The sequence below is a fragment of the Rhinolophus ferrumequinum genome, chromosome X (assembly GCF_004115265.2).
Source record: "Rhinolophus ferrumequinum isolate MPI-CBG mRhiFer1 chromosome X, mRhiFer1_v1.p, whole genome shotgun sequence".
NCBI lineage: Eukaryota > Metazoa > Chordata > Mammalia > Chiroptera > Rhinolophidae > Rhinolophus > Rhinolophus ferrumequinum.
Window position 1 is genome coordinate 96,844,936 of NC_046284.1, and position 27,526 is coordinate 96,872,461.

Genomic DNA, 27,526 nt, shown 5'->3' on the forward strand with positions numbered 1-27,526 from the left:
CCCAAATTGCTACCAGTAAACTGTTCATTTATTTAACTGACACCATGAGGGAAGCCAAAGCGTATTTGTGAAAGGGGAATCTGCTCCAGGCTGTAAAACCCAGAAGACAGAAAAACTGACAGCATTTTCTCGTGTTCTAACGGATTAGAATTTTTCAGTCTTTACTTTGCATAAGAACCACCTGTGAAATCTGTTAGACATGGAGCTTGCTGAGCCCCACGTTTAAACATCTTGATTTATTATTCAGTCTGGTCTGTGGCCCAGAATGCTGTATGTTTAAGCAGCACCTCATGGAACACAGAAGTAGACAGTCCTGGGACCATACTTTAAAAACAAAGCCTACCTGTTGGACAAGTGTTAAGAGGTTGTAAGAGTGGTAAGCTTCTGGCCATTTGTAACAGTGAGGGTTTCCAGCTGATGGGTGTCTTCCTTTATTGTGAAGAGTAACACTATTTATTTACAAGAAAACAATGGAGATTGACTATATTGCTTTTTAAAATTCTTGGTTAGAAGATTGATGATATTTCTATCCATTTTGTCTCAGATGAGAATGCTGTACTAAACTATTAAGAACGCCAAGAAAGGAAATAGAAAATGGCCCCTTTGCAAAACATTTTAACTCAAAATTCTTATAAAGTTTCAAATTTAAAATTTTATTCCTTTAGGAAATGAAAATGTTCTAAGGTCTAGTATTATAGTTAATATTAATTAATTAATATGATCACGAGTTAGTATTTATTGAGTACTGAATATATGCCAGGCTCCATGCTAATTATTTTCCACCCAATATCTCGTTCACTCTCAGAAAATTTCCATAAAGTGCTATTTTGCCTCGCATTTTAGAGATGGAGAAGTTGAGACAATCTGGTTAACCTGCCCAAAGTTCCAATGAAAGACTGTATTGTTTACGAAGCTATCTAAACAATGTTGTCTTCAGCTTTGTTTGATGAGCTCTATATTTTTAGTGAATCATCGCATTCAAATGAATTAAAACAGCAAGAGTTGCAAAAGAATAAAAACAGCAAGAGCTGAGTCAAATAAACCATCAAGCGTCCCCAAAGAAATCAAGTTCAGAAATGATCATTTACCCTCACGAAATTATATTATCACTAAAATTACATTATATTATGACTAAAAATAAACCTAGACATTTGGATGGTGTAAGGAGTCAAGACAAACATATAAGAAATTCATTGCTAACACCATGCTTTCCTATAAGCTTGAATTGAAAGTACGGAAGGATAATGCTATAAAACATAAACCAATTTAACTAAAAATCTACTAGCCTACTTGTGGCTGTAACTGTTTACCAGATGAGAAAGAACTGTACTTTCCTATTGAATTCATGGTAAGTTTTAACTATTATTATTTGCTTGAATAGTGAGAACAACTGTGCTGTTATTAACTTACAAGAAATCACTGGAATTTTTTAAAAAAATTAAAAAAATTAGTTTCGGGTGTACAAAACAACACAGTGATTAGACATTTATATACCTCACAAAGTAATAATTCCAGTAAGTCTATTACCCATCTGACACTGTTATTAGAATATTATTGACGATATTCCCTATTCTATACTTTATATCCTGTGACTATTTTTTAAATTATAGTTGACATTCAATATTATATTAGTTTCAGGTGTACAGAGTAGTGATTGGACATTTAAATAATTTATGAAGTGATCCCCCTGATAAGTGTCAGATCCCCATCTGACACTATATAAAAATTTTACAATATTATTGACTATACTTCCCATATTGTACTTTATGTCCCCATGATTCTTTTCTAACTACCAATTTGCATTTCTTAATCCCTTCACCTTTCTCAACCAGCCCCCCCAAACCCCTCCCATCAAGTAACCATAAGTTTGTTTTTTGCATTTATGGATCTGTTTCTGTTTTGTTTGTTCATTTATTTTGTTCTTTAGATCCCACATATAAGTGATACCATATGGTATTTGTCTTTCTCAGTCTGACTTATTCAACTCAGCATAATACCCTCTAGGTTCATCCATGTTGTCACAAATGGTAAGATTTCATTTTTTTTATGGCAGAGTAATATTCCATTGTATATATGTACCACAATTTCTTTATCCAATCATCTACCGATGGGCCTTTGGGCTGTTTCCATATCTTGGCTATTGTAAATAATGCTGCAGTGAACACAGGGGTGCATATATGTTTTTGAATTAGTATTTTGGATTTCTTTGGATAAATACCCAGGAGTGAAATTACTGGGTTATAAGGTAGTCCTATTTTTAATTTTCTGAAGAACTTTTTTCCATAGTGGCTGCACCAATTTGGTGCTTGGAGAACTGGACAAATCCATGCAAAAAAAATTAAACTGGATCACCTTCTTACTTGATATACGTGAATAAGCTCAAAATGGATTAAAGACTCAAAGTCCCCAAACCATAAAACTCCTAGAAGAAAACACAGGCAGTAAACTCTCAGACATTACCCTTAGCAATATTTTTACGGATATATCTCCTTGGGCAAGGGAAACAAAAGAAAAAAATAAATGGGACCACACCAAACTAAAAATATTTTGCTGCCGGAAACCATCAACAAAACGAAATCACTGTAAAAAACTTTGAGAATTTATCAAATTCATTTTGTGTCTCACAAATTGAGTTTTATTTCCTGTGATTTTCCCATTGTTCTTTGCAACACTTTCAAACAGGAAAGCTGTCCTCACTTCTGTCTTATAATCTACCCATATTTTCTTTTAACACCTACATCCTTTCATTTTTATGGTTAAATATTCAATCAGTTTGTAATTTATCCATATATATGGAATGAATAACGTAGCCAATGTTATGTATTTCTAATATGGGACCAGTTATCTAAAAACCACTTATTGAAAAGTTCACTGATATCAAATGATGCCTTCATAACATTTCCTTATGTATTTCAGTTTTTCTGGATCCTCTAGATTTCTTTTGTCTTTCGTTCTCTACATGTTCAAGTCCCATACTGTTTTAATTATATCGTATTTCCCTGAAAATAAGACCGGGTCTTATATTAATTTTTGCTCCAAAAAAAGCATTAGGGCTTATTTTCAGGGGATGTCTTATTTTTTCATGTACAACAATCTACATTTATTCATGTACAACAATCTACACTTATTCATTTATTCATGTACAAAAATCTACATTTATTCAAATATAGTCATCTCATCTTCTTCTGGAATATCGTCATAACTCTCCAAACCCTGAATTCCGGCTTGAATTTCTTGCGACTACATTTCCTGTAGAACCATGGGCCCCAATCTCTCATGTTCAGCAATAGAGCTCTTCTTAAATGAGCACGTCTTGTCCATATAACCTGTTTGTAGTGCGTTGGCAACACAGTTGTCAGTGATTTTATCCTATGAATTCTTCAACCCAAGTCACGACCTCTTGCAGGCTAGGCTTCACAAAGTTTCCACACTGATTTCTCCACATTCTATTTTCATCGTAGTCATTAATGTCAATGCGCAGATGGTCCTTGAATAGCTTGTTTATTGCAATATCAAGAGTCTGGAGATAGGCAGTCATTCCTGTGGGAATCATTATTTGATCTATTCTCTCAGCAAGGAAGTTCTTCATGTCTTTAGCTCGCTGGGTGCTGGCTGAATCCCAGACTAGCAGACTTCTTTGGCCACCTCGCAAAACAAGTGCCAGCATTAAATCGATCCACTTCCTTATAACTGCTTGTGTGCACCAGGCTTTTTCGGTTTCAAGAACATAAATGCCTGAAACACATTCAACCTTATCTTTCTTGCCATTAGTGATGATTAGAGGTGGGGCTTTCTTTCCATCCAGACAAATTGCGGAAGTACAGGTAACACGTGCACTTTCGTAACCAGTGGAGGGAATGTAGATTGACGAGGCACCCCCCTGATCAATTGTCATTTGAGATCCTTGGCCCATAACCATTGCAGTTTCATCCATAGTAATCATGTTGGAGAATTGGTATTTAGAAAAGTCGATGCCATCAACAGAGGACTTGAATGCAAGTGCATGTTTCATACCATCAGTATCTTCCAGTTTGAACAGTGTTGTCGGTCTTAGAGACAGTTCATATCGCTGAAGGAAGCCATCCAGCCAGTGTTGTGATGCTTTGAATTCTTCTGGGGATATTTCTAACTGTGGTGCCATTGCACGGGCAAATGCTTGAATATCGGCCCTGCGCACAACTAAAGCCTTTACTCTCGTGTCAGCAATCCATTCACAGATGATGTCTTCCAGCTCAGGAAATAATGGTTGCCAACCTGATACACACTTGCACTTCTTAGCATTTCCCTCATCCACCTGTTGACTGAGGTTATCATACTCTGCCTGCCATTTACGGACCATTCAGAGGTCCAACTTCTTCTCTTTGCAGAAAGCCGTAAGATTCTTGCCCCGGGAGTCCTCTATGATTCCTTTCTTGCACTCGATGAAATAGCGCTTTCTTTTTGCATTCATCTTGTGTGGGGGTCAAAATATTATTCCCTTGAAATCTACCATTAAATCAAGTGTTAATTGAAAACTTACAAGACAGGAGCGGCAACAAAAATGACGACAGTTAAGAATGACAGTTATTACTTAACGGGTCCACACAAAAGCGACGAAAAATTGCAGGCAACAAAATTCAGAAAATGTTTCTTTATTTCATATGAGTGCATTAAGTACATCCGTTACAACACATGACGTATTGAATTATGAAGATTCATATTACACACAACCACGTCCGTTCGTTATCAAGTGCTCACATTATTCGTGCGTTGTGTCTGTACTGATTGGTCATTTGGCAATAAGTCTTGAGTTCATCTGTTTACATAGGCATTTACCTCTTGTCCAAAGGCACCCGATTGGGTATTTACAAATACTTAACTATAATTTATATTATCATTTATTTTAAGTATTAATGTCATTTATTTATATTGAATTATATTAAATATAGAATTTATAATTCAATATGTCCATTGTGTGTTGCAATGGACTTAATAAATGTGTCCATCTGGCTGACGATCTTAACTGGGGCTTATTTTTGGGGTAGGGCTTATATTATGAGCATCCTGAAAAATCATGCTAGGGCTTATTTTCCGGTTAGGTCTTATTTTCGGAGAAATATGGTAGGTGCTTTATTTACTAGTAGGACTAATTGCCTCCTCGAGCTCATTTTATAAAAGAAGTTTTCTAAATTTGGAATGAACAGTTAGCTCCAGGAAGTGCAGGAGGTGGCAAATAATACTTTTAGTATATTTTTCAGTGTTGCGAGAGGCTATTTCAACATTTTCCTAAGTGTTTAGCAGGAAGCTGGGAGGAACCACATCAGTTGTTTCTATCTTCTGAATGGGAAATCTAGCTTATATGATGATCACTATATTCATTACATTAATAATCCAATAAAACATATCCAAGCTCAAAATATTTTCTAAGCTTATCTCTCTTTTATTCCATTGCTATACAGAAAGTATACAAACTAACTACAGATATATTAACTTTTTTCCATTATACTTATCATAGCTGACGTTCAAAACCCTAATAAGCATCTGGGGAGAAATATGCACATTTTATTTTATATAATCGATCGATAGATCGATAGATTATCGATCTATCTATCTATCTTACGAGAGGTATTGATTTTATTTACAGAATTTTGAAATCCTGATAATATTTCATGTTTAGCATCTGAGAAACATTAAAGAGTAACATTCATTGTATTATTAGTTTTCTTTTTGAAATCTGCTATGGCCTAGTTACACCTAGCATTCAAATGTTATTCACCGTATTTTAAAACTGCTATTGTGATTGCTCTTTTGATTAAAATTGTTAGAAATATTTATGCATTAATCTCCTATTTGGAATACACAAACTGTACAGTGTTTTAATGGCTATGAGGTTTCCCGCCTTCTTAAAATGACATCTTCTTAAGAGAGTAAAGTAAAACATAATCCTCTTTTTAGTAACAAAAGTGTTTCATCCGGGAAGATTCATTTTTTAATCACGTTACTGCTATTGCATTATTGCTCCCCTCAGCCGAATTTATTTCTTTTTTTTTAATTTATTGTGGTGACAATTGTTAGTAAAATTACATAGATTAAAGGTGTACAATTCTGTATTATATCATCTATAAATCCAATTGTGTGTTCACCACCCGGAGTCAGTTCTCCTTCCATCACCATATATTTGATCCCTTTTACCCTCATCTCCCACCCCCCACCCCCCTTACCCTCTGGTAACCACTAAACTATTGTCTGTGTCTATGAGTTCTTGTTTCTCATTTGTTTGTCTTGTTCTTTTGTTGTTTTGGGTTTATATACCACATATCAGTGAAATCAAATGGTTCTCTGCTTTTTCTGTCTGACTTATTTCGTTTAGCATTATACTCTCAAGATCCATCCATGTTGTCACAAATGTTCCTATATCATCTTTCCTTACCGCCGAATAGTATTCCATTGTGTATATATACCACAACTTCTTTATCCATTCATCTATCGAAGGACATTTTGGTTGTTTCCATGTCTTGGCCACCGTAAACAAAGCTGCAATGGACATTGGAGCACACGGGTCTTTATGTGTAGATGTTTTCAGATTTTTTGGGTAGATACCCAGGAGAGGGATTGCTGGGTCATATGGTAATTCTATTCGTGATTTTTTGAGGAAACTCCACATTGCCTTCCATAACGGCTGTACCAGTCTGCATTCCCACCAACAGTGTATGAGGGTTCCGTTTTCTCCACAGCCTCTCCAACACTTGTTACTATTTGTCTTGTTGATGATAGCCGTTCTGACTGGGGTGAGGTGATATCTCACTGTGGTTTTTATTTGCATTTCTCTGATGATTAGTGATGTTGAGCATTTTTTCATATGTCTATTTGCCATTTGTATGTCCTCTTTGGAGAAATGTCTCTTCAGGTCCTCTGCCCATTTTTCAATTGGGTTGTTTGTTTTTTTGTTGTTGAGTTTCATGAGTTCCTTGTATATTTTGGATATTAGCCTCGTATCGCAGGCACTGTTTGCAAAAATCTTCTCCCATTCAGTTGGTTGCCTCTTTATTTTGTCGATGGTTTCTTTTGCTGTGTAGAAGCTTTTAAGTTTCATATAGTCCCATTCGTTTATTTTAGCTTTTACTTTCATTGCCTTTGGAGTCAAATTCATAAAATGCTCTTTGAACCCAAGGTCCATAAGTTTAGTACCTATGTTTTCTTCTATGCAGTTTATTGTGTCAGGTCTTATCCTTAAGTCTTTGATCCATTTTGAATTAATTTTGGTACATGGTGACAGATAGCAGTCCAGTTTCATTCTTTTGCACGTGGCTATCCAATTCTGCCAGCACCAATTATTGAAGAGGCTGTCTTCAGTGCCAATACCACCAATTTTGTAGACATCCTGGAGGGACAGACGCAAAGGCTTGTCAGTTGGACGAGTTGGTGGCAGGATGCAATCCAGAGCTTCAGCAGTGTGGTTCCACTGGCACTGCCATCCTTACGGGTGACTTTCCCTCCCTTGAACCAAGGCATGTTAGCACTTGGCTCCAGCATGTTGTCACCATTCCAACCAGAAATTGGCACAAATGCGACTGTGTCAGGGTTGTAGCCAATTTTCTTAATGTAGGTGCTGACTTCCTTAACGATTTCCTCGTATCTCTTCTGGCTGTAAGGCGGCTCAGTGGAATCCATTTTGTTAACACCAACAATCAGTTGTTTCACACCCAGTGTGTAAGCCAGCAGGGCATGCTCACGGGTCTGCCCATTCTTGGAGATACCTGCTTCGAATTCACCAACCCCAGCAGCAACAATCAGGACAGCACCGTTAGCCTGAGATGTGCCTGTAATCATGTTTTTGATAAAGTCTCTGTGTCCTGGGGCATCGATGATGGTCACATAATACTTGCGGGTCTCGAATTTCCACAGGGAGATAGCAATGGTGATCCCACGCTCACGTTCAGCTTTCAGTTTATCCAAGACCCAGGCAGACTTGAAGGAGCCCTTTCCCATCTCAGCAGCCTCCTTCTCAAATTTGTCGATGGTTCTTTTGTCGATCCCACCACATTTGTAGATCAGATGACCAGTAGTGGTAGACTTGCCGGAATCTACGTGTCCAGTGACAACGATGTTGATGTGTGTCTTTTCCTTTCCCATTTTGGGTTAGATTCAGCGGTGGTTTTCACTACACCTGTGTTCTGGCGGCAAACCCGTTGCGAAAAAGTTTTTTTTTTTTTTTTTTTTTTTTTTTTGTATCAGGGTAATGCTGGCCTCATAGAGTAAGTTGGAATGTGTTCCTTTCTTTTTTCTTTTTTTGAAGAGTTTAACAAGAATTGGTATTAATTCTTCTTAAAATGTTTGGTAGATTTTGCCAGTGAGAAGATTTCTGAAGATTTCTTTTTGGAAGCTTCTCAATTATGAATTAAGTTTCTTTAATAGTTACAGGACTATTCATATTATCTCTTTCATCTTTGGTGGATTTTGGTAGTCTGGAATTTCCTAGAAGTGGATCAATTTTTCCTAAGTTGTTGAATTTAGGTGTTTGTAATACTGCTTTATTTTTCTAAAATCGTAGGTTATCTATAGTGATATTGCCAGGAGTTACCGGAACATATGTTCAGATTCTAACTGATTTATAGTGTTATATACAGTTTATATAATTTTCTTAGTTGTTTTAGATGATAATTCAATATACGTATGCAACTTATTGCTGTCCACAGGTACCAATGTTTAACTACTTTAAATGAAGTGTGTATACCTTATGTTTTAAACTGTACCCGGGATTTGTTTTAATCAGGTACGATAAGCTATTTAGACACAGAAATGACTATCATGAAGGAAGCTTTTGCTACTCACATAGCTCTAGAAACAAGAGGCACAGCATGCCATGCAGGGCCACATGGAAAAGCACCAAAGTTGGTCATGGGGTGGGGGATAGGCAAGAGCCTTTATTGTGTTATCATGGGAAGGAATAAGTAAGGTAGGGTAAGCAGGATAAGCAGGTTTAGGATTGGCCAGTTTGCATAATTTCAGTGGACTCTAGGGTATAGGGGTTCCTGACCCGGGGTGATAAGGGTATGAGAACTGGCGTAGAATGTAAAAGCCTAATAGAAGTGGTTTGGGAGGTTCAGGCTCCAGATTGGTTAGCTTGAATGTGAAAGGTGCTCTCAGATAGGAATCATTTACTATCTCTAGGAACGAGCTAACCCTGGGAGAGGCATTTCCATCCCTGTCAGCAAGGCCCCAGATGCCAGAGCCTTAAAATACAGAAAATAATAGATTTATCACTTTATCTGCTCCATTTTTTAATAATTATACATAACCTATAAAATTATCTTAAGGCTTTCCTCTCTAGATAGATGGATAGATTGATATAGAGACTCCTTACCAGTATTATCATTTTTGCTTCACTCAGCAAATATGATTTAAGGAACTCAAAAGAAGTAGAATAGTCTATTTTTATATTAATATTTATCTTACCCATTCTAATGTTCTTTACTTTCCGAAGTTCTAATCCTTCTTATGTTATCATTTCCTATCTGTTTAGAGAACATCCTTTAGCTATTCTTTAAAGGCTGGTTTGCTTATAACAAATTGTCTTTCTATTCTCTCATCTGAGAATGTCTATATTTTCCCTTTATTCATGAAGGATATATTCTTGGGACACAGAATTTACAGTTTACTATTCCTTCTTTTCAGTACTTGAAAAATATGTACCACTTTCTTCTGGCCTCCATGGTTTCAGGTGAGATATCTCCTGTCATTTGGTGTTTCTCTATGCACTATTTCTCTCTGGCTGCTTTCAAGGTTTGTTTTCTTTAGTTTTCAGGTGTTTAATTACGATGTGTCTTGCCATGGATTTTTTTTTTTTTTTGCTTTAAAATATTTGGAATTTACGCAGCCTCTTGAAACTCAAGGCAAGTTTGAATCTCTTTGGAAAGTTTTCAGATATAATATCTTTGAATAATGTTTCAGTCCCACATTCTCCTCTCCCTCTGGGTTTCTGGTGATATGACTGTTATCTCTTTTATTATTTTCCTACAGGTCCCTGGAACTGTTCTTTTTTTCTGCCTTTTCTTTTCTTTTCTAGTTTATGTTCTTTCTATTGTTCAGAATGTGTCAATTATATTGATCTTTCCTCACATTCACTGAGTCTATTCTCCACCATTTCCATTCTCTTCTTGATTCTACCCAGTGAGATATTTATGTAACTTACTATATTTTATGTTATATAATTTCCAGTTGTTTGTTTAACTTACAATTTTTTTCTCAGATTCTCTATTTTTTCGTTTGTTTCATGAGAGTTCGAAATCATTTGCTGATGTACAATGTGGGATCAATTTGCATTTTCTCACTGCAGCAGTGTGGGGCAGAAGTTTTGCTTCATGATGGGCCCAAGAGAAGAGACCCATAGAAGAGATGGGAGGAAGCACAACGGCAACTAACTCCATCTCTCACCACTCCATTCTACCTTACTGGTGCTAGGTGAAGTTGGAAGCTCAGTTCCCCACTGGTCCTGGTACACATGTGGAGAGAATGGAAGCAGAATGCAAACTCCTCTTCCTCACATCACTTCATTCTACCTTGTTGATGCGCAACAGAGGTGGAGACTGTGGTCCCCACTGGATCCCACTAACTCTAGGGATGGAGTTAGAGGAGGAATGTCTACTGACACTGCATTACATCCTACTGGCTCTTGCTAACACCAAGAGTGGGAAGAAAAATGGATTGCCCATGGTGCCCAACTTGCACCAATTTGCTCAGTCTTAGTCACAACAGGTGCAGTTAGAGGTGACTAGACTGTCCAGGCACCATCTCTTTAAGTCTCATTATTGCTGCATGGGGATGACCTCTCAGCTTGTGACAACCCTACTGACACTAGCTGGGGTCCTGGGAGCTCTGCCTGCTTCTGCCAAGAAAGAAACAGAAGATAAACTCCCTTTCAGCCCCACCAACACTATTCTGCCAGTGGGACTGGAGGACTGCCTACTTCAGCTGAGGGAATGGGAGATTAGGTTGCTGCTTGGCTCCTTCAACACCACAGACAGGAGAGGGGAAGGAAATCAGAGCGTACAGCTTCTGAAACAAGAGGGTGGGGTAAGGTAGAGTAGAAAATTATCTATCTGCTTGGCCCCACTGAGCCTATGGGGGTGGGGATGTGTTTTCTCCACTGATGTTTGGCTACACTAGAGCAGGGTGGGAAGGAATAGGACTATGCCATCGTGGCAACACTAGAAGTCCAGTAAATAGGAGTATTTTAAATATATTTTGTCAAATATGAATTGTTTCCAATATATATACACAATCCAATATAGAGCTTTCCATTTATATGATTTTCTTAGTTCTATAATTTCTTTTAGAGTGACAGAAAGTGTCACTAAACATTAAAATGTAAAAATCAAGGACTATAAATAAATTATTTAGGACTCTTAATGTCACTATCAATAACAATAATTGTGTATTTCAAAGTGGTGATGAGGATTTTTCTAATTGCAGGGAACCAGTGTCTTCTCAGGGAAGAGACAGGCTTCAAGACGGTTTAAAAAAACATTCAGATAAGTTAAATTAGGGGATATAGAGTATTTTCCTTATGACAGATCATGAATTCTAGAGGAGGATGTAATAAAGTCTTAGGATTTGGAATGGAGTGAGAGTGGTGGTTAAAAAAAAAAAAAAAGTATGTATACTGCCTGCCCTTGGGGATATGAATACTGAGAAAGAGGAATGACCCAGAAGAACTGGTGTTCATATGGTAGCATGTATAAAGAGGGGTAAATGTGTAATTATTCACCTCCCCATGGAAGAAATGTAGATGGTAGTGGTAAGATCTCATACTCCCACCATCTTTAGGAATGAGACTCTGGAAATGGGAAAGAATGGGTAACTTCACAAATATACATTACATATAAGGATTTGCTAATGGCTTGAAAATAATCCACCAATTATTCGACACTCTCTAGCTACCTGAACGTATACATATAGTTTGCTATATGTGAGCTTATTTAGCATTGTCAGACCTCACAAATAACACACTAATGTCAAATGTGGAAAAGTTTGCTAATGTTCTCAGGAATTGAGTGCTTGTCTCCAAGATAGCTGTCTCACCGTTTACCTTTTTCCTCCTATCAGTTCTCTTCCTAGGGGAAGGTGTAATGAAGATCACAGCACCATTTACAAGTGATAATAAGATGAATAACACTCAGTGATGGCTTGTTCTGCTCCTATCAAGGGGTCAGGGATTCCAATACATGCTCAGTTACTACAGGAAAGGAAATCCATTATAGCTACCAGAATTCAGGAAGAATGAAAGTGGCAAAAGGTAATGAGTGATTATGCCTAGTCAAAAATAGAGAAATCCTGGAATGAATGTTTTCATAAAATGCACTCATCATATCCTTTTAATGAGATAACTGAAAAAATACACATCTAATCCTGTAAGATTTAATTTTGATTTGCCCACAAAGATGGTGACAGGAGACAGTTTCAGTTGTATGCTTATTTCCTACTCATGGATATTATGACAACTTATATCCATTTGATCTTACTTTTAGACTTAAATATACATCGGGATGTCAGCTAAAAGGAAAAAAAACCCAGTAATTTCAGTTCAGGTGTAATTGGATTTTTGACATATCAGACATAAAGAGCTCTGATTACATTTGACAGATCCATATTGATTTTCATTTTAAATTCTTCTTAGCTAACGTACTTTATTATTTCTGGAATTTTTGCTTCAAATTAAATAAAGGTTTGAAATGATATGAGATTTTAATTAACCTCACTGACTGAATGTACTACCTACCTTGAAATTGGAGTCTGGTATTTTTTTTCCATACAAAAACAAACATAATGAGAAATTCAATATTTGTATAACATAAACGAGGAATTCGGGTTTTTAGAATGTACCCAACAGGTCATAAGGCATGGCTTAGAACATATTTTCACTTATCAGAGTCTAAGAATTAAAACAAACATGTGAAGTCTACAAAACTGCGTTGTTTCTCAAAAGTGACCCAAATGTGCTAAAGCTTTCAGTAGCTTTACTATCTCTTCAAACTTTCTTTACAGCTTCTATCTCTTAAGGCTCTTGCAGAGAAGTGAATGCACTCTAAGTACTTCCATACCAGTGGTTACTGTGCCAATGAGCTTCAGGATTTTTATCCTGATTTCTTCTATATCTTATACATGTGGATAAATGCTCAATTTTAAGCGTGTTTTATTGTTTCCCCCAAGACAGGCACTTGATACTTGATCCCAACATAATAAAAACATTACCAGACCAATAAAACTTGAAAGAGTATGCTCCATGTGACAAAACAAAATTTCACTTTCTAAACTCACATATTATTTGATTCCAAAGCTAGTAGAAAAGTATATCATTTACTTTTCATTTTACTCTCTGAGCAATTTTATTCTAAATTTTTCTTCCTTATGTCTTTTCTAGCACATAAGAAGAAAAAAACATTCCATTTTTTAAAAAAGAGAAAATATTTTAAACTAAGCATAGAAATTAGAATAATTGTCCCACAAGCAAACGAACCTACATAGACCCGTTTTTATTAGTGTCATTAAACTAATCACACAATGACAATCTTTGAGTTCTAATTTAATGATCCTCATATATAACCTTCCAGTGAATGTAGGAACATAGTCTTAAGAAATTTGTTGGAGATGGTCCCTCAGTAACCACTCGAACGCATCATCTAATGAGGAGTTCCTATTTCTTAAGGCAGTTTCCTCATGAAACAAAATTAGAGAGTTTTTCCTTGTTTTAGACTGTAGTTCTACTGCCTAGAGCTACCAGTCTGTTTGACGTTCTACTCTGAGCAGCAATAGAGAAAATTAAACTCTGTCTGCCCCTTTTCCATGCTCAGTATAATTTATTTCCTCAAACACTAGACCTAGTTCTATATATTCGTCAATGTCTTGCTAGTTATCCAGACTTGCAAGGATTTAAGATCCTGTCTAGTCTTTGCTAGGTCCTTCAATAGTTGATCCCAAACCAGTAAGCTCAGTTATGTGTCATATTGCAGCTATGATAAATGCTTTCCTGGATCTCCAAATACTGTCCTTGAATTCCTACCTTCATGGACTACCTGCCCATTGGGACATCACCATTTCTACCTACAGTATAAAATGTTAACTCTTTCCTTATCCTTAATGTAAGATTTTCCAAATTTTCTATTTTACTCTTTCCTACCAATTGCAACTATGTCTAGTTTGTGCAACACCAGTGTAAATTCAATCAACAGGTCTAGTTGGAAGCTTTGGTTACATGTAGAGTTATCTAGCCATTTATCAGATACATACAAGCCATTTCATGAGATATGACAAAAGACCCTTCATCATTCAATATCCTTGCAAAGAAGCATTCTCTTTTCCAGTATCTTAATATATATCATGTTTAATTGACCTAAATTATCCAGGCATGATCTAATTAGTGCAAAGTAGTTTGGGGCAATTACCTACATTCTTATACCTCAGAAAAGCAATTTTATTAATATGGCTCAAATTATTTTAGATTTTTTGATAATCTTATTACAAAGTATGTTATCAGAAGGAAATAAGTCAAAATAAAAAATGTGCTTCCAAGCTGCACACCACCATATTCAATTTATTCTACTAATGCTGAACCCACATATCAGACATTTCATTGTTTCCTTGCTACTTTGTCTTGAAGACCTCAGTCAAATATTACAGACTACTAAGATGAAATATCCATTTGGCATCTTCCTGTCTCTTGTGATATATAAATATGCTAAATATTCTATGGGTTTACACTATACACAGATGGCATAGACTCAGATAAGACTCTATCAGTAATTTATTATGGCCATCTCTGCAGGCTAATTCATTCATTCATGTCCCTTCAGTAAGAAATTTTCTGTCTACCTTATTCATAATCATACCTCCAACACTAGAACTTTCCATAGCCTCCTCCTTTGCCCATTTTTCTCTACCCATTCTATTTGATTATTGTCTGCCTCTTTCCACTAGCATGTAAATCCCAGAAGGGCAGACGTTTTTGTCTGTTTGGCTCCGTGCTGTATATATAGAACTCATAACAGGATCTTAGCATCTAGTAGTTCTCAAGAATTATTAGTACATGAATGAATTAAGCAAGGAACTGTTCTATGTGCTGAGGATACTATGAGCAATGAGCCTGACAATATCCCATGTGTCATGGATCTCAACTTGTAGTGGGGAAAAAAGATAAAGAATAAATAGGTAACTATATAACAGGTTTTAAATTCATTATTTAGGGAAAGAGAATTAGTGGAGGCTGTTTTCAGGAAAAATTTTTCTAAATAAGTGACATGTAATGGAGGCTTAAAGGATTTAGAGGAAGTTGAACAAGAAGTTAGGATAAAAGTGTTCCACACAGAAGGGTGAGCAATTTAAAGGCTTCTTTAAAAAGGAATTGGCTCAGAATATTGGTACAGCAGCTCAGTGAAGGGTGGGAAAGATTAGAGAAGGTGAAGGCAGAAAGACAAGCATGGAGTAGATCTTATGGGGCCTTCCTGACCTCACCTCCTAAAGCTGAACTGGAAAACACAGGGAGGTTTTAAGCAGCAGTAATACAGCCTGATTTATGTTCTACCAAAGATCATTCTGTCTACTGTGTGGGAATTAGAGTGTAGGGTTAAAAACTGAAATAAAGGAAGCTTCTGCAATAGTGCAGCTGGTGTAGACTAGGGTGAAAGTGGTGGAGGCAGTAAAAAGTGGTCAGAAATGGGATATATATTTTATGGTTTTGCTCTCAGTATTTACTGATGGGCTGGAAATTCGCAATGAGAAAAAAAAGGTGAATCAAGTATGACTCCTAGTTTTTCAGCAAGATAAACCAGATAATTATGGTGCCATCAACTGAGATGGAGAAATCTTTGAGGAATAAATTAGTGTAAGTGTGCGGGGACAAGCATATCAAGAGTAATATTTAGTAAGACATACCTACTAGATATCCACGTGGGGAAGAAAATATGCAGTTAAAGCTCAAGGGAAAGTTTGGTGTTAGAGATGTAAATTAAGAGGTCGTGGTGTGTAACGGTATCCACAAGCCTGAGAGAAATGAGCAGGAAGATAATATAACTGGAGAAGAGGCAAGACTGAGCCCTAAATCAAGCCAACATCTAGAGTTCTGATAGCAAATAAGACACAGAAAAGATTCGGAAGGACTGAACCATGACATAGGAGGTAAACCAAAAGCCAAGTGAATATACTAATAGCTAAGGGAGAGGAAAGTCAACTATGTTAAATGCTATTGAGAAATAAAGTAAGATAAGGACATAGCATTGACCTACTGATATTGTAACATGAAAGTCATGATCTCCTTGACAAAAGCAATTTCAGTTGAATTGTCAGGATCAAATCCTCACTGAAGTGAGTTAGAGAATTGAGAATAAAGACAATGAGTACAGATGATTCTTTCCAAGAATTTCACTTCAAATAAGGAGAAAAATGGGTTGGTAGCTGCAGAGGCCTTTAGATCAAGGTGTTCATTTATATATACTGAGATTATAACATGCTGGTATATACTGTGGGAATCACCCAGTCAATGGGAACATTGCAGATATAGGTAAAATGAGGGATAACTGAGAGTCAAGGTCGTTGAATAAAGAAGAAGAGGTGGGATCAGGAGCTCAAGTGGAGGGGCTGGATTGAGTATAAACAATTTGGCCCTAGCAATGGAAGCTAAGTCAGAGGTTTTTTTGTTTTGTTTTTTTTTCTTTGTCCTCCAGCCATATTCAGCTATGTGTGCAAGTGTAGAAAGAGCAGAGAGTTGGTTTGTGTCTGGTGTGGTAGATCGGATCATTTTCCCTGATAGGTCTTTCCTCCTCTTTATAATTATATAAGGTAACCATGGCCATACTTTGATTGTGATTTGACTTTGATGTTTCCCATGTTAAGGTAGGCAGAGTATTTCCCATCTCCACTGATACTAAGCATGACATAATTTGACCAGTAGAATGTGGGTGTAGGTGATAGCATTCAAGTTGAGACCTTAAGAAGTATGTTATATTTTTACTTTCCCTCTTGTGCCTCTTACAGCCACAATGAAAAAAACAAGAAATACGTTCTAGGTATGTCCCAGAATGAGGAAACATACAGAGCAGTCCTGATGTACAATCTAAAGAAGAGTGTCCCAGCTAATCAGCAGATCCATGAGGAAGACAAATAAATGTTTCTGGTTACAAGACATTGAGATTACAGGGTTGTTTGTTATACAGTATTAATGCAACAATCTCTAATTCACCATGGCTGTGGTTTTACCTACTGAATAGATGGAGGAAGATGGACAAGGTTGTTGAAAGCATAAAGAAGAAAGTGACTATAATGATAGACAGTGTGATGACCATTTACCAGAAGTTTTGGCTACAAGTGTTCAATACACTGAAAGCACAGACTTGTATCACAAGGACCATATAATGGCATCTGTCTAGCACCTTGTAGAAAATGAAGAACGTAATTATTATATATTTTCCAAGATCTAAGAGTTTAGCAAAATAAAATTAATGTGTTAGAACTTGCTCTTCATCTATCAGTGCTATTATTACTATTCATGTCTGCTTTTATTGTAAGCATTCCACATGATTTTAATCATATATCAGTAATTTTTAAGGAATTAACATAAACTAAATGCCCAGGTTTGGAATTGTCCTTGTTCTACTTTTTGTACAGTAGCAACCAAAACTCAATTTATCATCACATTACCATCCCAATTTACCCACAAAGACTCACACAGCCTTACAGAAATTATAAAATATGCATTGATTTTAACAATAAAATTCAAAAATAGTTGGTATTTGGAATAATTCCAGAGAAAATATTTTCTAACAGACTTTTTTTAACTTTCTTTTTAGAAATGTACAATTATCAAAACTAAGACAGTAGTAGTGGTAAAAAATGATTAACTAAACTATGTACTTTATTCAGATATCATTAGTTATTCCACGGATGTTATTTTATATCAGAGGTTCCAATCCAAGATTTTGCATTGCATTTAAATGCCGTTTCCTTGGGTCTCCTTTAGTCTGTGACTCACTCAGCATTTCCTTGCCTTTTATAACCTTGACACTTTTAAAGAGTATTGCTAATTTATTTTATAGAATTCCCCTCAGTTTGAGTTTGTCTGATGTTTTCTTATGATAAGATTGAGTATATATACATTTTGGGGAATAATACCAGAGAGTTTATTTCCCCTTTTTAGTGTCCAGTTATCAGGGGATACATGACATTGATATTTTTACTACTGGTCATGTTAATCTTTGATATTTGGTTAAGGTTGTATCTGCCCGGTTCTCCAATGTAAAGTTAGTCTTTTTCCTTTATACTTAATATTTGGTGGAAATACTTTGAGGTGATGCAAACACTCCCTCTCTCTTTGAACTTTCACCACCTGATTTGATCATCCATCAGTGGACCTTGCTTGCATCAATTATGTATTTAATAGTTCTTCAGACCCCAAAACATTCAGTTGACTATATTCATGTGGGTCTAAATCTGAGTTTTTCTCTTCTGTTCATTTGATCTTTGTGACTATCTTCAGTCAGTACAGAGTGTCTGCATGTCTATGCTTAGCCAGTACAAATCAATGGAGTTTTGGGGTCTATCTTAAAATCTATTAGTGTAAGTCTTTCAATTTTGTTTTCCTTCTCAATTTTTTTGAGACATTCTAGTTGCCTTTTCACTTACATTTAGAGCCAGATTATCAATAACTGAAAAAAACTCTGATGAGAAATAGATTGGGCATGCATTGGATCTATATATCAAATTGTAGAGCATTGACATTTTAAGAATTAGTAGGTCCTCAAGAAATGAGCATGATATAGCCCCCTTTTACTTAGGCTTACTGGATTTCTTCCAGAACTGTTTTCTACTATTCAGTATAAACATTCTGTACGTATTTTGGTAGATATTTACCTACAATTGCAGAGGCTTTTGTTGGAATTGTAAATGCCATTTTTAATGTCAAACTCTAATTGTCCATTGCTAGCATATAGAAATGCAACTGGTTTATGTATATTGACTTAAAGAAGTCTTTAATTATGCATTTTAAGAAGTATTTTTGTGCTTCGTATAGAATTATGGATTGACCGTATTTTTTTCTTTAATCACTAAAGACACTACTCCATTATGATCTAGCTTCCATGGTTTATGACGAGAAGTCGTTATTTTTCTGTACGCAATGCCTTTTGTTTTTTTTTTTAATCTGGCTACCTTTAAGATTTTCTTTTTGTTGCTTGTTTTCAACAGTTAAAATATGATTTGCCTAGGCGTTGTTTTTTTAATACTCACCCTATTATTTTTTAAACATTTCTTCTTTTCATCTGTGGTAGTCTTACCTATCATTCTGCCTTCTGTTGTTGCAATTATATGTATGCTTAATTGAACCAAATCCACTGTCCCTCCACTTTCTGTAATTCTGTGTCTTATGTGTTTTCCTGGTCCTTCCCAGAATTAGAATTTTTTTTTTCTCTGTCCTTCCAGCTGAAACAGGTTTTTACTAGTGTCCTACGGGATTCAATATTTGTTGTTCTTTACCACGTATGCTAAGGCTTTTGTTCCACAGGGAATAAAAGAGAGAAGGTCCAGGAAGATTTTCAAGACTTTCTCAGAGAAGCTGAAACACCCTTCTCCAAGTCTGCATCACAAAGGATAATTTTTCAGAAGTTTCTCCACTCTCCTCTGTGAGCACCAGTGGTGTTTTTTGGGGGGAAAGGTTCCAAGAGGGTGCCACTGTCCCAATGTCTCCAGCCCTTGGGCTATTTCTACTCTTTCATCACTGCACATTCAGTGTTCTCAATCCTCCAAACTCCCTAGCTGAACTCTTCTTAAAAGTGTGCCACTGCAGTTTTGTCCACAGATAAAACTGCACTTGTGTCTAGTATCTCTCTGTAGGCACCAGTCTTTGCTTAGATTTTTGGACTGGTTGATTTCCCTGTGACTTCAACTCTCTGATTTTTTTTTTTTTAGTTATGAAATTACAGTTTTCCCATCTTTTTATTGTTGTTATGAGTATGAGAAATGTTTTTCCCATTGCTAAACATTTAAACATTGCTGAGCAGAATCTGGAAATGTCAAGTGTCAGATTTTTAAAATGAGAAAAAAAGGTCTAGAGAAGTTTCTTGCCTAAATTTGTACTAACTGGTGGCAGGGCAGAGTTCACTGTAACCCTATCAGAAAGACACTATTTCTACGAACCATTTACTGGGTGATTAAAATATTTTATGGGGCCGGCCCGGTGACTCAGGCAGTTGGAGCTCTGTGCTCCTAACTCCGAAGGCTGCCGGTTCGATTCCCACATGGGCCAGTGGGCTCTCAACCACAAGGCTGCCAGTTCAGTTCCTCGAGTCCCGCAAGGGATGGTGGGCAGCGCCCCCTGCAACTAAGATTGAACACGGCACCTTGAGCTGAGCTGCCACTGAGCTCCTGGATGGCTCAGTTGGTTGGAGCACGTCCTCTCAACCACAAGGTTGCCGGTTCGACTCCCACAAGGGATGGTGAGCTGAGTCCCCTGCAACTAGCAACGGCAACTAAACCTGGAGCTGAGCTGTGCCCTCCACAACTAAGACTGAAAGGGCAACAACTTGAAGCTGAACGGCACCCTGCACAACTAAGAGTGAAAGGACAACACCTTGACTTGGAAAAAAATGTCCTGGAAGTACACACTGTTCCCCAATAAAGTCCTGTTCCCCTTCCCCAATAAAATCTTTTAAAAAAAAATATTTTGTTACCAAGAAACTTTCTATGAAACATGTTTCTCTTAAATGTTGTTTATGATAATGGAATTTTTAAATACAGTGATACCTAAAGATGTACTACTTTTTAATCCATTTTGGTCTGTTTCTCTTCTGGAGATAATTTATTGTTTTTTTGAAGTCATATTAGTAGCAATCTGTTTTAAATGTAGCAGCTTTTATTTCTTGATGAAATGGACTTACACTAGACAGGAGTTAATTATATATTCTTTTAAAATGCTAGTATTTTACACTTTGCTAAATGTCTAGTAAATAAGAATTGAGAAAATATGATTGTTGCCTTTAAAGCTATTAAATTCTAAAATTCATATTCTTTGAGTGTGTAATTTCTATTGATTGTAGCAAGGATTCCGAAATTAGAATAACATGAAAATTAATTAGTGAAAGCAACAGCAACAACACTAAGCAAAATTATTATCCTATAATTTCTATATCCTCTACATGTATAAACTGCCTTAAGACAGAGTTTTGGTTTCACATTTGTTATTTGGATTAATGCTGAATTAGAATATCGTCTTATTGAATCATCCTTGGAATAACTCATATTGCTTAAAAACGTACTTTCTCATTTTGAGGATTGTGCATAATTCTTTATAAAATATAACAACATAAAAATAAAAAATTGTATCATTTTATTCTGGAGGAAGAATTTTGACTTTCATTCACTGGCAATAACCTAGTTGTAACTGTGGAATCCTCTCTTGAGAATTTATGAAATCATTTTGCAAAAACAAGCATTTGAGTTATGTATGTCTCCACTTCAATATTATGGACAGGTAATATGAAGCAGAAGAGAAATTAAATGATTTATCAAATGGCACATGAAAAACTGTAAGAATTATTGTTTTAAGATGAAATATTATAGTCACTGATAAAGTTTTGTTCTTACTTCCCAAATATCCTGTGATGATGATGGGCTATTTTTTAAACATCAAAATTAATAATTTATATCCTCGGTTTTTGATGTGTTATACGGAGAACAGAGAAAGGGACTAGCCTTGTCAGATATTAACATATACTATAAAAAATTACAATTTATAAAAAGGTACTGGCCAGTTATAGACAAATTAATTAATGAAACATATGGAATAAACACTAATAGATCATTAGTGTGTGTATGCATATATTATCTTATTAACATATCCATAAATTAACATAGTAATAATATTGAATATATTAAGTAGTTAATATATTCAATTATACATCACTACATTATATAATAATATATTTCCATATAAATTAGTTTCTAAATTACTATCGATTTATATTTATGATTAATATATAATGTATCATTCATATATTATTTATATTAATGATGTCTCTATTCAGTGAGAAGGATCTGGTCTTATTTCACAAATGATCCCATCACAACTTGCTATCTAGTGAAAGGAAAAACAAATGGAAAATTTTTCACATGAAACAAAAATAATTTCCAGATGAACTGCATATTTAAATATTTTTTTAAACTCTAAAAGTCTTGGAAAAAATTAGTAGTCTATTTTCACAATTTTTGAAGGAGAAAACTTTTTCAACTAAGATAGGTGTCCCATAGGATATATAAGACAGGACTATTTTACCATAAAATTGCAAAAAGAAAAACGTATGACAAAAATTCTATACTCAAACACACTAAAGAAACAGTAGATCAGAAGAAATATCTCTCAGGGAGATATTGAAAATGTTTTTTAATGGATAATATGAAAAAGTTGTACAAATTAATGCCAGCTATAAAAAAATATCATTTAAAATGGGCAAAATTTTTGAAAATACAATTTACAAAAAGTCAAATGGAGACAGCAATGCTAAATCTGCAAGTTCTGCTTCCTGGAACTCAAAGCACATCTTCTATCAGCCAATTGAATGGCCTCATGTTGACAGCAGAGGCATTCACTCTCAAAGAAGAAAGGGGTATGTTACGTAACATTTATCTGTCTACCTACATGTATCTATATCTATATCTAAATAAGGCTGAAACAGAATACTGAAATTTTTAAAGGTTACACGAATATTACACTAAAATTATATCTAGTTAGTTTTAATTATATGTAGAAAATTATGTGGAAAAATAAAGACCTCATCTTTTGAAGAGAAAAATTAATTTATGTGGAAGAAAGGAACATGGATAAATGTTTTTTTCTATCTTTTCTGCCAGGAATCTTTATCTAACTAGAAGTATGATTCCCTAATATTGTGATTACTCTGATGACAACAACCTAAATTGAAACTCTAAATCTTTTCCTTTAAACTAAAGATAAAATTTAATTAGATCTTACAGAAATTATTAACATTGTGTAAAATGTCCTGAATGGTGTGCTAATTCTTTTATCACTACATCATGGAACATCAAGAGTACTAAAGTGATATAATAGTCATTATATAACAGTACTTTTAAATGTATTAATATTTCTCATGAAAATGATTAAAAGTTTTCTCTTCTTGAGCAGAGAAAACATCGTTTTAAACAAAGCCTTTTGTTATTTAGAAAACAATAAGAAAAAATGTAATAAATAGGAAGCTGTTGCATTTAAAATCAGTAATAAAATATTAAGTACAAATCATCATAAAAGTAAACTTGTGTTATGTGACAGCAAATTGTATATTTCTGTCACTCTACTATCAGAAAGAGAATGAGAGAGATTGTTAATATTATTGTCATTTTTTAAGAGGTGATCTAAAATGGTTTAGAACATGATTTGTCCATTAGAACACATGCAAAAAAATGTTAAAAAATTAAATTTTAAACATTTCGGAAGATACAAAGTTGATGAACTAGTGAAAACACTTAAAATGGACATCGATACAATGATTCAATATCACAAAAATGTCATTTTTTTCTACATGTATAAAGTTACAATTTAGTTATAATTTAAATTAAAATTTAGTAATAATATATAAATTATGATTTAGTTATAATTTAAATTATAAATTTAAAACAATCTCAATAAATATTTCATCAGGTTTTCTCTGGAGGTAGTCAAGTTTATTATAAAGTTCATATGGATAAATGAACATGGAAGAATAGCCAGTAAAACCCTGAAAAGTAAAATAATGTGAGAAAGCTATCCTCAACACATATTAAATCACATTATAAAGCTTCTCTAATTAAAATAGTGTAGTTCTGGCCTTAAACACAGATAAGTGGAATAAGTAGAGATAACCCTGAAAGAACCCAAGCACATATGGCAGCGTAGTCTATGATAATGTTGACATATCAAATCAGTGGGGAAAAGATGGCCTTTTAAATAAATATTGAAGAAATAGACAGCCATTTGGATAAATGGAGGGAGACAGCACGTTCTTGGATTGAAAGACTCAATAACTCAATACTTCTAAGATGCTGGTTGCCCCCAAATCAATGTACAGTTTCAATATTATTCAAATAAACGTCCCAGCAGGGGTATGTGTGTGTGCCTGGAAATTAACTAGCTGATTCTAAGTGCAAAGGATCTAGAATAACTAAGAAAATCTTGAAGAAGAGGAAAAATTTGAAGGATTTATGTTTCCACATATCAAGACTTCCCATATAGCCATAGCAGTTAAATAGTATGATATTGACGCAAAGACAGACGAATAGACAACTGGAACTGAAGAGAGAATCCAAAACCAAACTCACACACTGTCACCGATTTGGGAGAAAAGTGTCACTGCAATTCAATGAAGGAATGGATGGATGCCTCCTGTATAAATGGTGCTAGGACATACTGGTACACAAGGTCGGACAATTAAGTTTGCAAACTCATCCTAGAAAAAGTGCTACATACCTCAGTGCTGAATATCACTATGGTCACCTTCGAAGTACTCCCCTTGGGAAGCTATGCACCGATGCCAGTGCCTAGTCCACCCTTCAGAGCAATTTTGGAACTGTTTTTCTGGAATGGCCATCAGAGCTGTCGGCGTATTACCCTCGATGTCCTGAATGTTATCAAAATGTCCTCCTTTCAATATTTCCTTTATTTTCGTGTAAAGAAAGAAGTCACTGGGGGCCAGATCAGGTGAGTAGGGAAGTTGTTGCAATACAGTTATTTGTTTTCCGGCTAAAAACTCCCTCACAGACAGTGCCGTGTGAGCTGGTACATTATCCTAATGCGAGAGCTGTGAATTGCTGGTGAAAAGTTCAGGTTGTCTAACTTTTTCACACAGCCTTTTCAGCACTTCCAAATAGTAAACTTGGTTAACTGTTTGTCCAGTTGGCATAAATTCATAATGAATAATCCCTCTGATATCAAAAAAGGTTAGCAACATCGTTGCAACAAGTTCGTGAACTTAATTGTCAGACCTCGTACATAATGAATAAAATGAACCTTGACTCCTACTTCTCGTCATATTTTAAATCATTTAGATATGTATCAGAAAAGCAAACAATAATGCTTCTAGTGAAAAGAGGAATATATCTTCATGGCTATTCCCCAAGCTACCGACATTATTGCCAGGATACAGTACCTAGATAGGTATTCTTCTCTGGGAGCACTGCCTTCAGCTGAAGAGTCACCTGACCAAGTTCAAACTCCTTTCTTGGGGCAGACTGCATTTAATAATGGATTGATCTGGGCAGTCGGGGAGAGGGGATGAAGGTATAAAATCGTGGCCTCTTCATCCCAAATTGGGGCAACTCTGAAGAGCTATCCTAGTTTCAGTGCTTGCCATGATGTGAACTGTCACCTTTGTCCCCACCTTTTTTCTCCCTGTGTTCAGTCTTGCTTCATTCTCTTCCCCCAGTGGTGATCCTAAGAGCCCTCCCAATAAACTTCTTGCACACTAACCTCCTTCTCAGAGACTGCTTCCCAGCAAATCTGTTTTGCAACAGTGATACTTAAGATACGTCTGAGTAAAACTTTGATAGATATTTAACATTTTTCTTCCATTATTCATTGATTGATGTTTTACAGCTGTCTTCTATTTATAACAGTATTGAGTGGTAGTTGGGTAAGAGCCCAAGCCCTACATACAAACCTGAGCTCCAGCATATATACTGTGGGTGTGACCTTGGACATAACTCCTACATATTTCAGTATACTCACCTGTAACAGAAGGGTGTTAACAGAATCTATCTCGTAGGGTTGTTGTGAGGACTACATCAATTAATATCTGTAAAATGTTTAAAAGAGTTCCTAGCATAGAGTACACTGCTATTGCTCATGGCAAGTGATACTGTTTTCCATTAAAACATTATAAATTATCATATAGGTGATACCATATCATATAGGTATGCCAAAATTTGTGAAGGTGGTATATGAATAACGAAATTCGGCAATATTTTTAAAATGAAAATGTTGAATAAAGTAGAATATATAAAGGATTAGGGATATCAAAAGGAAGAACAAGTTTGGATTACTTTAAAAATAGACATATATCTACAAAGTTGGATACTTTAAACTATAGACATAAATATAGAAATATATTATCTATTGTTCTGTAAGAAATCCTTTTCTAGAAAACTGGTATTCACCAAGGTAACAAGACTATTTCATCAATGAGTAATTGATGAAAATTAAAATCATTTGTCTAGTAATTGTTTCACCTAAATGACAAAATGGATTTCAGAAGGAAAAAAACCTGTTATTTATTTCCTTATTCATTTTTCAGAAATATATTTCCTGGCATGTATTGGTAGTGTGCTAGGTCTTGTTTCTTATAAAACAAAAAAATCAGGAATCTATCTTCGTGTTTAGCTATTTTTCCACCTACACAAATAATACTAATAATCAATACTTGTAAATAATGTTAGAGTTTAGAAATATCTTCACACACACAATTGCATATGTTCTTCAAAAAAATATCCTATTAGGTAAAAATGACTTTCATTTTTTATAATGTCCAAAATGGGGTCTAAAGAGTACATAAACTAGCTCAAGCTAACACAGCTTTTCCATGTTAGAGTCAAAACCAGAATACAGATTCTTGGTCTACGAGTGTTAATGCCCAATCCCTGTATTTTTGACCTAGGGCCTAGAACCTAGGACCTAGAACCTAGGTCCTAGGTCTAATTTTATGCATATGTAGATTTGTAAAGCAACACCTTATTCTCTAGTGCTACAGTATGATATATAATAATGAGGGGGAAAAAAACCACTTAGGTGGCTATCACTTAAATCAACATCTGAGTATTAGTGACCTTGAACATAGTTTCAATCATTCTTTGGCCGTGTGTACTCCCTCTTTTGTGAACTCTTGTTCATACTCCTTTTAATGTATTGCAAAGATACAGAAAACGAGGACTCTGAAGTCAGAACCAAGAGGTTCAGCTTTGCCATTAAGCAACTGTTTTGATTTTGTGTAAGTTAAGGTTTCTGAAATTCAATTTCCTTGATTCAATAAGACTAACACCTCACCTACACCATAGAGTTGCTGTGAATATCAAAGGAAATGAATTAATGAGATTTAGGATGTTGATTGAAATGACTACAAGAAATATGAAAGAAAGCCATGAATCCATTTGTATTGAGATGTTAGTAGTAGTTACTGATTTCAGTTAGTATTTTTGTATTAATTATGTAAAGATAATTCATATTTTATCATATCTACCATAACTATTTTGATTAGATTTTTGTAATTAAAACAACATTATTTTAAGCAAATTCATATTTTTTGAGCTTTTGATTTTAAAGCATCTTAATTATTTCTTATGCCATAGATTTTTTCCTATTCATCAATATGCAGGTGGGATGATTGATGTAAGTACAAATTGATGTATACTCTATAATAAATTTTCAAGAACTCATTAGCTTTGCAAACATGCAATTATTTTTCATAAGTGTGACTAACTTTAGCACACTAGTTATTTTTAGTTTTCTAAAATTTTCTTTGGCTCACAC

General features: G+C 35.3%; 1 protein-coding gene across 1 annotated transcript in view; it reads right to left on the minus strand.

Moving 5' to 3' along the window:
- CFAP47 (cilia and flagella associated protein 47) overlaps nt 1-27,526 on the minus strand; it is a 374,965-nt gene that overhangs the window by 31,006 nt on the left and 316,433 nt on the right. The gene's annotated exons all lie outside the window — the stretch shown is intronic.